The sequence below is a fragment of the Mugil cephalus genome, chromosome 18, assembly GCF_022458985.1.
Source record: "Mugil cephalus isolate CIBA_MC_2020 chromosome 18, CIBA_Mcephalus_1.1, whole genome shotgun sequence".
NCBI lineage: Eukaryota > Metazoa > Chordata > Actinopteri > Mugiliformes > Mugilidae > Mugil > Mugil cephalus.
The window spans coordinates 3,490,682-3,503,935 of record NC_061787.1 but is presented as its reverse complement, the minus strand read 5'-3'; the positions used below and the strand labels follow the sequence as shown (position 1 = coordinate 3,503,935).

Here is a 13,254-nt window from a genome sequence, read left to right as displayed (position 1 = left end):
AGGCACACTTTTGGGACTGACATGCAAATGTGTCATAAAACATTTTATCATTCATTTATTTAACTTGACATTATTTTAAGATTCCAAATGAACCACAGAAAAATACATTAGTACAGATTAACTGACTGAGTTTAGTTTGATAAAGACGTTGCATGGAATTTTCCACAACAGTTTTTAGGTTAAAGGCCTGATGTGACACATATGTCAAAGCAATTGCTTCCATATTTTTATATGTCAGTTTGTGTAAGAAATGTGGTCTGAACAGTTTGAATGTGATCTTGGACATGTTAATAAAGGATTACATTTGTTGCATGGGTTGAAATTTACCTTCACTGTCAAAAAAACTGTTTTTTTAAAGTTAGTTAGTTGTTTCCCGGACAACTAACTAAGGGATGGAAGTGGATGTCATGGGGACAACAACTCACATACTGTCACATGACTTTGCCAGTATGTTATGTAGATGTCACTTGGTAAAATTCAAGATTAAAGCTCTATTAAAACCTTTATAGAGTATTTAAAGGTGTTGTGTTTTTTGTTGTGTTTTTCTGTCCCGTTATTTCAGCTTCTATCGATGCATCAGACACAGAAACAACAATCTCCTGCTCCAACTCAAAAACTCCTCGAACAAACTTCAGTCTCATCTGATTCTGAAAACAAAGAACCACAGAGTTACTGAGTGCAAATAAATATTTTTGTTCTAAGTCTGCTGGATGTCTGTCTTTCTATGTTTTTCAGATGCTGAGGTGTCCTGTGTTTTCATGCAAAAATGTATCTTACCGTGTAGTTTCACACCTGGTTCTGAAGTCGTCATCCACTGGCTTCAGTTGAAAACAGGACTCCCTCATGTCCACGATTATTACAACAATACAGACCAGCTTAAAAACCAGGACCAGAACTTCAGAGGCAGGACATCACTGTTCAAGGATCAGCCTTCCAGAGGAAACGCCTCACTGCTGCTGACAGGAGTCAAGGTTCAGGATGAAGGAAGCTACCAGTGTTACACGAGGACCACAAATAAGAACAAGATGTCAACAATCTCCCTGCAAGTGTACGGTATGAGAAACACACAGTAACACTGACCACACCATCAAATGATACAAATAACTGTTTGTTTCTATTGATTTTCTAGATGTAATATGAATATGACTCGAACAGAAAACAATGTAACATATCACACCATATCAACTTCTGTTGCATTTGTAGTTCACTGGTGTCTGTAGTTTCTCATCTCCAGTGACTTTAAATCTTAGTTGTTTCATTCCAGCTCCAGTCCATGAAGTCACCATAGTCCAGGAAGGAAACAGGATCACCTGCAGCTCTAACTGGATCTACCCTGAACCTGAACTCACCTGGTCCCCCACACCTCCATCCAAAGAGACCTTCAAGAACCCAACCAATGTCCAGCATCCTGAACAGAAGCTTTACAACATCAGCAGTTCTCTGATACTTTCAGACAGTGACAGTGATCTGGTCTACAGCTGCACCATCAGCACTGGATCAAACAAGAGGAGAAACCAGAGGAGAGCTACTTTTAGACGACTACGTGAGTAACACTCTACATCTGACAACTAAACCACACTTCTTCTTCCTTGTGTCCTTCTGTCTTTCCTCCAATGGTTGAAGCAGACGAGTGCAGCCCACGCTGGTCAAGCCAGGCTCCAGTTCACCAAGGGGCCTGGCTGCATTCCATGATGAGCTCCATGGTTTGGAGCTCTCAACATATACAGCGGTCATCTCAGAGCTTTGACATATGACATATGGCTCTGTGTTGTTAAAGTCCCAGGTGTTCAGGATGTTAGACATGTCTCCATGAATTTCTGCATTCTCTGGAGATTCTAGTGTTGATCACTTGTCCAGTCAGTTCCTCAAAGTGCAGTTTAGTCAAAGTCCCGGGGGGAAAAAAAACTTTTTAATTTCTGTGTTCTTTTATTTCAGCTTCTATCATTGTGTCCAACACTGAATCAACAATCTCCTGCTCTGACTCAAACACTCCTCTAACAAACTTCAGTCTCATCTGGAGATTCAACCACAGTCAGATCATGGTGAACTGGACCAGGACTGATGTCTCCTACACAGTGTCAGAGGAGTGGAGGCAGCAGGTGAAGGATGTATCAGAGTCAGGCAGCCTCACACTACAGGACCTGTCTTCAAACCAGGAGGGAATATACACGTGTGAACTCAGGGATGAGGAGGAGACACTGATATTTGACACCTTAGTGAAGATAAAAGGTGAAGTAGTAAAGTTATGAACATTTAGTCTGTGTGAACTAGAACTGTTATCTGTTATCATCATGAGACATTCAGGAAGAAGTCATTGAAATGTTTTTGTATTTCAGAGAGTTCAGTCAATGTTGGAGTCGTCATCATAGCAGTCATTTTAATCACATCAGTCTTCTTGGGACTGTACTGTAGATATAAAAGAGGTAAGATGTGCTGCCTTGTCTGTTGAATTCACTTATTTTATGTTGTTTGTCCTGATGATTTGTTCTGAGGATTCAAACCTTTTGTCTTTAGGTCAACAATAAAACATCTGTACTGTACCCAATGAGTAAGTAAATCTTTTGTGTTTATCCACTGCTTCACTGTATGAACTGCAGTAGTTAACATGTTAAAGGATGTTGTTGAGTTCATCAACATCTATGATATGAAAACGTTCAACTCACTGAAATGAGGAGAAAACTAAAGAACATACAGAGGAATCAAGATTGATGTTGTTCTTGAAGGATTCCTTTAGATTTCACCTTCTAACTTTATTTAATGTTCCTCTGCATTAGACTTGGAAACACTAATGACACATATCCTAATAAAAGTGGTAAAAAGTCAGTGCAGGACATCTCTGCTTCAGTCAAAGAATGTAGTAAAGAGGAAGTGAATGTCTGCAGAAAAGTCTGAAGGAACAGATTATTCTGTGATTGAACAAGAAAGTGTTTTTTTCATCAATCATCTTTCCTTTGTGATTTCTTCTTCTTACAAACTTGTAAATGTCAGCTCAGCCAATCCAGAGGTGAACATGCTGAATAAAGGTCAGACACAGTGTGAGGCTGAGCTACACTCTTCTGCAGAGATCTTCTGGTATCAGACTCATCAAGTTCTTCCTGGTGTTCCTGCTCCACCTCATGTCCTGATGCTTTGCTACAATTAATCTGTTCTCTGGATGAAGATGAAAGGATGATTAGACTGTTGTGTTCACTGTCTGACAAGTTATTGTGTGTGATTGTCTAGTTCATCATCATCATCATTTCTTTTGAACGGTTTGTGGGGGTTCCTGAACAAGGAACAGGCCACAGAGAGGAAATATATTGTGTTGTTGTTGAGTGCACACTTACTAGCCTGGTGAATTCTGAAATATATACAGTATATGTGTATATATTTATGTGACAGTTTCTTTAGTTGACCTCTAAACATCTCCATTGAATACACACAGACCAGCTGCTGAAACATCAGCAGCTGTTTGATGATACCAGTGTGTGGTTAGTTCAATGTCTTTAAAAAACAGCCAGATTAGTCAGATTCTGCGGTTACTTCATTGACTGCAAAATATGTAGGACATTTGATTATCCATATAAGAACTATGGTAAATATAATCTATAAAGTCAGATAATATTGATAATATTATGATTACAATTCACATCTATCACATCAATGTTAAGATCATGAAAACTACATTTTATAATTTAGAATTTTTTAATCTTATAATTCTGATTAACCACAAACACATCTACATTCAAGGCAATTTTCCTCTGTTCATTTTGTAAAGTCATAAATGTGCTTCCATATATGATTTGTGTACAATATCCGTTTATGTGACCTGATGCTCAAATATTTTAGATTTTTAAAATACATATATATATATATATATATATATATATATATATGTGTGTGTGTGTGACATTATTTTTACGGTTTTGTTTACTCACATTTATTCTGGAAACTGAAATTATAATGTTTCATAACGGAAACATAGACAGCAATAAAATAAAAACAATAAAATTCACAAATTTAAGTTTGTGAATTGAAGTTTTTTCCTTGATGTTTGAATGTAAATGATGCTTAACAACGTGTATTTTGATATTTGCCTGGTTATTTCACTTTATTGATGACAGTTCACACGATATTTCACAATATTAAGTTACTCACTACAGGAGTAGTTTTTTCAGAGATACCTTTTTACTCAAGTACTTTCTTTTATACCTACATTTACTTCTATTTGATAAATAAGTAATTATTATTGCAAATACTTTTATCACGGTTTTATGTCGTGTTGTTTGTTTTTATTATTATTTATTTACAGCTTTATGGATATTGTTATTTCACCCACCACTGCAAACCCCATCTGTGTTTTTGGAATAATGAACAACACAACATTTCTACTAATGTTGGATGGGGTTTTGTCGTGGACCAGTTCTCAGCGTGGTAAACAGGGGTAAAGTTTAGTCTACAGATACATCATTGTCATGGAGCTTCCTTCTTTACAGTTGAACCCAAACTTGTGGTTTTGTTTCCGGTTGTTACGCAACCTTCAAACCAGGCTAATGCTTCCTGAAACATAGCGAGTGCCAGATGTGGAGGAGGAAGGAGTGAGGCCAACGCTGATTGTTCATGTTTGAAACCTAAAAACCTAAAAACTTAAATGAACTCACTTTTCTTGACTGGACATGCACACAAACTGCTGCTGCTGCTTCAACCTCTCTGCATCCTCAGGACACAGCTCATCGTCTCCCAGCAAACACATCGTCCTGTTCCCCGTCATCTGGAGAAGAGGAGAAGAAAGATTAGAGGAGATACATGAGTGTTGTACCCATATTCACCCACCCTCTCTTAGATCAGTTGCTCAGCTCCCAAAAACTAAGTGCAAGCTCACAGGGGACCACGCTTTTGCTGCCCCTAAAATGTGGACATTCCCTCTGCACATTAGACAGGTTTCTTACTCGTCTGTTTTTAAATCCCATCTCTTCTCCCTGGCCTTTGTCATTCTGTGAGACGCTGATTTTATTTTAGTTTGTCTTATTGTATATCTGTTTTTACTGATGTTTTATGTTTTTTTTTTTAAATTTTTTTTTAATCTTGTATTTATGCCTTGTGCGAGTTGTTATGTCTTTTATCTTTATCACTTTGGATTGGATGGGATTGGATTGGCTCTCACACACACACTTTTGGACTAAAGTAGTTTTGACACAATGATTTGAAGTGGATAAGTAAAGGAAAACTACAGCTCCTGTCAGTGAACTAACCTCAGAGTCTGCAGTCTACAGTTTGGACTCTCCAGTCCAGGAAAGAGTTTCACTCCTGAAACCTTTCGCCAGTTGTTACTCCAGCTCCATCAGATGGGAGGGGTTGGATTTCAGAGATGACGCCATACGTGAAAACTTGGTAACATGATTTCTGGGAAGAATGAGCAGTGCTAACAGCCGATCACTCATTTTCATATTCACATTTATGTTTGAAATAAACATGTCAATTTGAGTAGACGGCATGACTAATTAATGCAACTGAGAGACAATCTTGACACCAGTGTAAGAGACGTACAGGTTGAAGATGAGGATCACAGTGTGCTTGGGTGTGTGTGTGTTGCTGACAGTGTGTTTCACATGGGAGTATGCACATGTGCATGCAGAAGTGTGTGTGCGCATAAAGGTGTGCACTCACCGGTGATGAGAGAGAGTCAGGGTTGGGAGTAGCTGTACCTTTTGCTGACTGCTACTCATTCATTCATTCATTCATTCATCACCCTTTTTATCTGTTTATTCCGCTGGTTTCATCTTTACATTCATCCATCCTTGCTGTGCTGTGATAGCTCTGTGCTGTTTGTTTACAATAAATGCACCAAAAGCACATTTGGATCTCAGCGTATCTGTTTTCATAACCTCCTATAGCGCGTCACAAATCTGCATATCTGAGGACCCAACCTCATACTCTGAGCGGCTGAAAGGTTTGTGTTGGAAGCTGTGACAAAAAGCATCAGTATCAGTTGACTATGAAGCCTCCAACAACAAATAGTTAATTTACAATTTAGCTTTAAAGCAAAACTTACAACAAAATCAAATTACACTCACAAAAAACGTTCGTTGATCGTTAATCAAATATTTTGCTTATCCTAACCCTATCCCAGAGCAGGATGTCGCACGCATGCGACACACTTAAATAAAAGCAGCCACAACTCAACTTGGTCAAGAAGAACATTCAATGGCATAGTGCATTCCCTAGTCCCTTTCCAAAACCCTTACCATTGCAACTAAATGCTTAAACCTAACCCTAATCTTAACCCTAATCCTAATCCTAATGCTAACCATCTCAACTAACTGTCTAACCCTAAACCTAATTATCTCAACTTAGTACCTAATCTTAACGATAAACATCTCAACTCTGTGCCTAATCCAAACCCCAATCATCTCAGCTAAATGCATAACCCTAACCCTAGTTATCCCAACTAAGTGTCTTCAAACCAGGAGAGAATAAACGTGTGTGAACTCAGGGATGATGAGGAGACACTATGGTCTGACTCCTTTGTGAGGATAAGTCAAGATAAAATATGTTCAATGTGTCTGTGAACAAGAATTGTTTTCTGTTAGCATCATGAGGCATCCAGAAGAAGTTCAGTGAAATGTTTTAGTATTTCAGAGCATTCAGCTTTATTGGAGTCATGGCATTATAAGCCATCTGCATTTATAAGCGTACTTTGCTTCTGTCTGAGCCTGTTCAGACACTGTAATTAACCCCTAACCCTAATTTAACCCTAACCCTAAATGATATTTATTTTCAGGTCCAGTCCAGCAGAGGGCGCTGTTTCTCCACCACTCAATCATTCCATTAAACATCTCAGTGTGAACTTCAGATGTCGACTATTCCACCTCAAACAGTTGCAAATAAGCATTTTTTTAAAATAATTTCTAATATTTTATTTTCACCACAATTCTCTGAAACCCTAAAACTAGGTGTTTTACATTTAGAAACCTGCTCTCTATTCTCCCCCCATGTCACAAAGAATGAATGTGAAACCAACGTGTTCAAACTTGTGGAGATTTGACTCTTCAGCATTATTTTCGTTTATCTGTTTGTTACACTTATTTTTATGAATCTGAAAACTAACTGAAGTGGTCAGTGCTCGAGTAAACACTTGAGTAAATGTATTTAATCACTTCCCATCACTGCATCCAGCTGAATGTTGAAGTTTTTCAAACTAATTTTACTTCTGACAGTGAGTTCTTTCATTTTAACATTTAAGAAGAATCAAATTACCAGACTGACAGTCAGTGGTTGATCAGCTGAGACTGAAGACCACTATTTGGGGAAGTGGTAATGTCACGGGATGAAGTCCTCATTTTAAAATGAAGCTCGGCTCCTCTGGTGTGTTTCCAGTCCTGCTTCACCGTCGTAGATGCACAAATACAACATGAAGATGGCCTGGATCGTGTCTCCTGTGACTCTTCTGTTAATGATGATTCTTGTTGGAGGAGGTGAGTGTGTTTAACTCAGTTTATAACCAGAAAACTTCTCCTTCTTACAGCATAACAATATCCTTTGAGTGTATTTAGGACAGATTATATTCTTATATACAAATGTATTAATTCACTATTTGACAAAAACGACACATTTGTCTCTTAAAAACAAACAATGGCAGGGAATTTAAAGCAATACAGGGTGATACGGCAGTAAAAACAAACAAACAAAAAACTGATTGTACTAATATATATATATATATAGTACAATCATATATATATATATATATATATATATATATATATATATGGAAGATTGCTAATCTTATTAATTTAATTTAATCTTCTTCTTGGAATTAGTTGTTGAATGTTTTCTTTTATTATTCAGGTCTGATACACGGCTCCCAGTTACAGATTTTACCTGATGATTCAGACACTGAGGTGTCCTGTGTTTTCATGGAAAGCTGCATTGTACCGTGTAGTTTCCCTTTGGGCTCAGATATAGTTATACAGTGGACTAAGATGACAAAGGGAGAACCTTTGGTTCACTTGTTCTACAACAACCGAGATCATCTTGAAAACCAGGACCAGAACTTCAGAGGCAGGACGTCACTGTTCAAGGATCAGATCTCCAGAGGAAACGCCTCACTGCTGCTGACAGGAGTCAAGGTTCAGGATGAAGGGACATACATGTGCTCAACCAAAACCAACACTGGAATGAAGGAGTCATTCATCCACCTGATAGTGAACGGTATGAGAGACAGATCATATTCATCTCACCTTTCATACCGCTTAATTCTGACTAGGGTCGCGGGGGTTGCTGGAGTCTATCTCAGCTGGCATCAGGCGAAAGGCAGGGTCCATCCTGAACAGGTCTCCAGTCTATTACAGGACTAACACAGAGACAAACAAGCATTCACATCCACACTCACACTCACACTCACACTCACATTCACACCCAGGGTCAATTCAGAGTCACCAATCAGCCTAAAGAGCATATCTTTGGCATCAGTGCCAAACACCGAGCCACTGTGCCGCCCAAGATCATATTCTTTGTGCTGATATTCTAAATGTAGTGTTCATGATGAATGTGACTTTAACTGAAAGTGATGTACAGTATGCGAACATGCAAATAAAACTCTCACTCAGTTAAACATGGTCCAAACTCACCCAAATATTAACTGAATATATCATAGATGAGTATACAATGTTCTTCATTCCACACACAAAGCTGCATACTTTGTTTTTATGTCAAGTCTCATGTCTCATATCCTGCCACATTTGTAACTGACTTCAAGTCAAGTTCAGTTATTAAATAATTTTTTTTTGTTTGTTTGTTTTCCCAGCTCCAGTCAAAGAAGTAAATATTTATAAGAAAAATAACAAGATCACCTGCAGCTCTAACAGCATCTACCCTAAACCTGAACTTACATGGTCCACCAAACCTCCATCCAAAGAGACCTTCAAGAACACAACCACAGTCCAGCAGACTGAACAGCAGCTTTACAACATCAGCAGTTCTCTGATACTTTCAGACAGTGACAGTGATCTGGTCTACAGCTGCACCATCAGCTCTGGAACAAGCAAGATGAGAGCTGCTTTTAGACGACTACGTGAGTAACACTCTACTACTTCAACCAGAAGAAATGGTCATAATGTCAAAGCTGCCCTGTCTTCAGTCTCTGGTATTGATTGGTAGAAACCACTGAAAGAGACACAGGTCTGACTGCACCAGTTTATAGCTACTGCATCTCCAGGAAGTGGTCCCTTTTCAGTCTTCACAATCTGAAATAGCGTGATTTACTTTGAATTCACTTTTCATTTTGTTCTTTGTTTCTCTTCCATCGTTTCAGCTTCTATCACTGTGTCGGATGCTGAAACAACAATCATCTGCTCTGCCTCAAACACGTCTCTGACCAACTTCACCCTTGTTTGGAGATTCAGACACAGTCAGATCATCCTGAACTGGACCAGGACTGATGTGAACTACACAGTGTCAGAGAAGTGGAGGCAGCAAGTGAAGAATGTATCGGGGACAGGCAGCCTCACACTACAGGACCTGTCTACAAACCAGGAGGGAATATACACGTGTGAACGCACTAATGATGAGGGGATACTACGATCTGACACCTTTGTGAATATGAGTTCAGGTAAAATGCTAAAACTGAGACCTTTATTATGTATTACATCATTTTGTTTCCCAGCACAATGTCAAAGGCTAAATATGGAGATTAACAGGAGGATAGATCTCTCGTCTCGTATAATCTAATATCATATATAATCGTATATAGCATAAGGGCTCCTATGTGCTCCAGACATCCAGTGAATCCCCTGATTCCCCCCTTCTGGATGCAGGTGTTAACATATCCTTTAATATGTGCATCTAATTTCATTTTAGAAATGTTAATCTGCAAGTATTTCTTAATGTCAGTCTTTTTACAGTTTCTTTTTCATTCAGTGGTTTTCTGCATCAGCTGTTTCACAGAAGAGAAGTTGAAGTGGAAAACACAGCGTGATTTCCCATAATTTGTATATGTGGTAACATAGAAATACAACGAAAAACAGTTTAGCAGCTCTTTGGTTAGGATTAGGAATAAAAAGAAAGATCATAGCAGCAACACAAGAAAATCCACATATATAGCATGGAAGAGTGATACCGTATTGTAATATACAATACGGTATCACTCTTCCTGACTCAATTTTACTCCTCCAGACAGCAGGTATTTGTTCCATCTGTGATATCAAACAGTAGTGATGTTAAAGATCATTCTCTTTAACTTGTGTTTCAGATGCTGAGGTGTCCTGTGTTTTTATGGAAACATGCATCTTACCATGTAGTTTCACATCTGGGGATGAAGTAGCCATCCACTGGATTCAGTTGATAACAGGACTCCCTCGTGTCCACGAATATTACAACAAAACAGACCACAATGAAAAGCAGGACCTGAACTTCACTAACAGGACGTCACTGTTCAAGGATCAGATCTCGAGAGGAAACGCCTCATTGCTGCTGACAGGACTCAAGGTTCAGGATGAAGGAAGATACAAGTGTCACACCAGGACGACAAATGGAGACAAGGCGTCAATAATCTCCCTGGAAGTGGACGTATGAGAGAGGGACAACACATCCAATTATACAAATAATTGTTTATATTTCTATTGCTTTTCTAGATGTAATGTGAATGTGATTAGAACAGAAAATAATGTAGAGAATATGTGGATGAACATAAGAACTAATGTTGGAAAGAAATTCTGCATAAAACATACATGGTATTTATATTAGTGACATTTGCTGAAATTTGAATTGAATATATTAAATGTCCTCACTACTTTTAGAGCAGTGTAATATAAACACTTGCTTCATTTGTAGTTGTCTCAGCTATTAGTTCGATAAAGTTAATCTTTTATTTTTCAGATCCAGTTAACATAATCAAGATAGTCCATGAAGGAAACAGCATCACCTGCAGCTCTAACTGGATCTACCCTGAACCTGAACTCACCTGGTCCACCACACCTCCATCCAAAGAGACCTTCAAGAACACAACCACAGTCCAACAGACTGAACAGCAGCTTTACAACATCAGCAGTTCTCTGATACTTTCAGACAGTGACAGTGATCTGGTCTACAGCTGCACCATCAGCACTGGAACAAACAAGAGGAGAAACCAGAGGAGAGCTACTTTTAGACGACTACGTGAGTAACACTCTTAGAGTGAAACACAAAAAAAATCGTTTGCACTGGCTGTCGTCCATGCAACCAGTGGGTAGATCACCTGCAAACTGCAGTCCTGATTCACAAGCAAAATTCTAGATTGTGCATGCAAATTAGTACACGCTATTTGGGATCTTAGTAAAACCAGCCCTAACTGGCAACTATACAACTAAATCAGGTGAAGGTGTGTTTTATTAAAATCAAGAAGAAAAAATATTTATTTTTAATTCTGTTATTCTTCTGATATTATTTCAGCTTCTATCATTGTGTCAAACGCCAAAACAACAATTTCCTGCTCTGACGCAAACACGTCTCTGACCAACTTCAGTCTCATCTGGAGATTCAACCACAGCTCAACTCAGATCATGGTGAACTGGACCAGGACTGATGTGAACTACACAGTGTCAGAGGAGTGGAGGCAGCAGGTGAAGGATGTATCAGAGTCAGGCAGCCTCACACTACAGGACCTGTCTTCAAAGCAGGAGGGAATATACACGTGTGAACTCAGGGATGAGGAGGAGACACTGATATTTGACACCTTAGTGAAGATAAAAGGTGAAGTAGTAAAGTTATGACATTTTAGTCTGTGTGAACAATAACTGTTATCTGTTATCATCATGAGGCATTCAGGGCAGAGTGCCAAAAAATGCCAGGGCCATTTTTTGGTCCCAGTCAGGCCCTGACAGGGACAGTTCATTGAAATGTTTTTTGTTTTTCAGAGAGTTCATTCACTGTTGGAGTCATCATCATACCAGTCATTTTAATCATTGCAGCAGTAGTATTCTTCCTGGGACTGTACTGTAAATTTAAAAGAGGTAAGATGTGCTGTCTTGTCTGTTATTTCACTTATTTTTTGTTGTTTGTCCTGATGATTTGTTCTGAGGATTCAAACCTTTTCTCTTTAGGTCACCAAGAAAACATCTGTACTGTACCCAATGAGTAAGTAAATCTTTTGTGTTTATCCACTGTTTCACTGTATGAACTACAGCAGTTAACATGTTAAAGGATGTTGCTGAGTTCATCAACATCTATGATATGAAAACATTCAACTCACTGAAATGAGGAGAAAACTAAAGAACATACAGAGGAATCATGAGTGATTTTGTTCTTGAAGGATTAATTTAGATTCTTACCTTCTACCTTTATTTCATGTTCTCTGCAGGTGCATTAGACTTGGAAACACTAATGACACATCTTCTATTAAAAGTGGTGGAAGTCAGAGCGGGACACCTCTGCTTCAGTCAAACAATGGAGTAAAGAGGAAGTCAACGTCTGCCGCAAACTCTGAAGGAACAGAGTATTCTGCGATTGAACAACTCTTTCCTTTGTGATTTCTTCTTCTTACAAACTTGTAAATGTCAGCTCAGCCAATCCAGAGGTGAACAAGCTGAATAAAGGTCAGAGACAGTGTGAGGCTGAGCTACACTCTTCTGCAGAGATCGTCTGGTATCAGACTCATCAAGTTCTTCCTGGTGTTCCTGCTCCACCTCATGTCCTGATGCTTTGCTACAATGAATCTGTTCTCTGGATGAAGATGAAAGGATGATTAGACTGTTGTGTTCACTGTCTGATAAGTTATTGTGTGTGATTGTCTAGTTCATCATCGTCATCATCATTTACCACGGTCAGTTTGTGGAGATTCCTGAACAAGGAACAGGCCACAATGAGGAAATATTGTTGATGTGGTTGAGTGCACACTTGCTTGCTTGGTGAATTCTAAAAGTCCATCATGAGACTGAAAATGCCAACAAAGCTGTAAATGGTTTGTTTCACACGGGCAAGTTTTAAAAGCAGAACTGTTGATGGCCTTTAAAGACTGATCACCTGCTTGGATAGATTGAAACATCAGCAGCTGTTTGACGTTACCAGTTTGTGGTTAGTTCAATGTCCTTGAAAACACAAGCTTCAATATGAACTTCCTTTTAAAACATTTGTTAAACATACTAATGATCTGAAGCTAATTACATCTTACTTTTAGCTCATGTAGTGTGAACTACTGCTGCCTTAATTATTCAGATTTGTACTCACATGAATCAGTGTCATGTGATAGAGTAAATTCTCTTCACACTGACTTCATTCTGCTTCTGAAGGAATGGACGAGACAAC

General features: G+C 38.7%; 1 protein-coding gene across 1 annotated transcript in view; it reads left to right on the top strand.

The window, feature by feature from the left end:
• Window positions 1–13,254, top strand: part of LOC124995449 — a 756,577-nt gene that overhangs the window by 183,005 nt on the left and 560,318 nt on the right. The gene's annotated exons all lie outside the window — the stretch shown is intronic.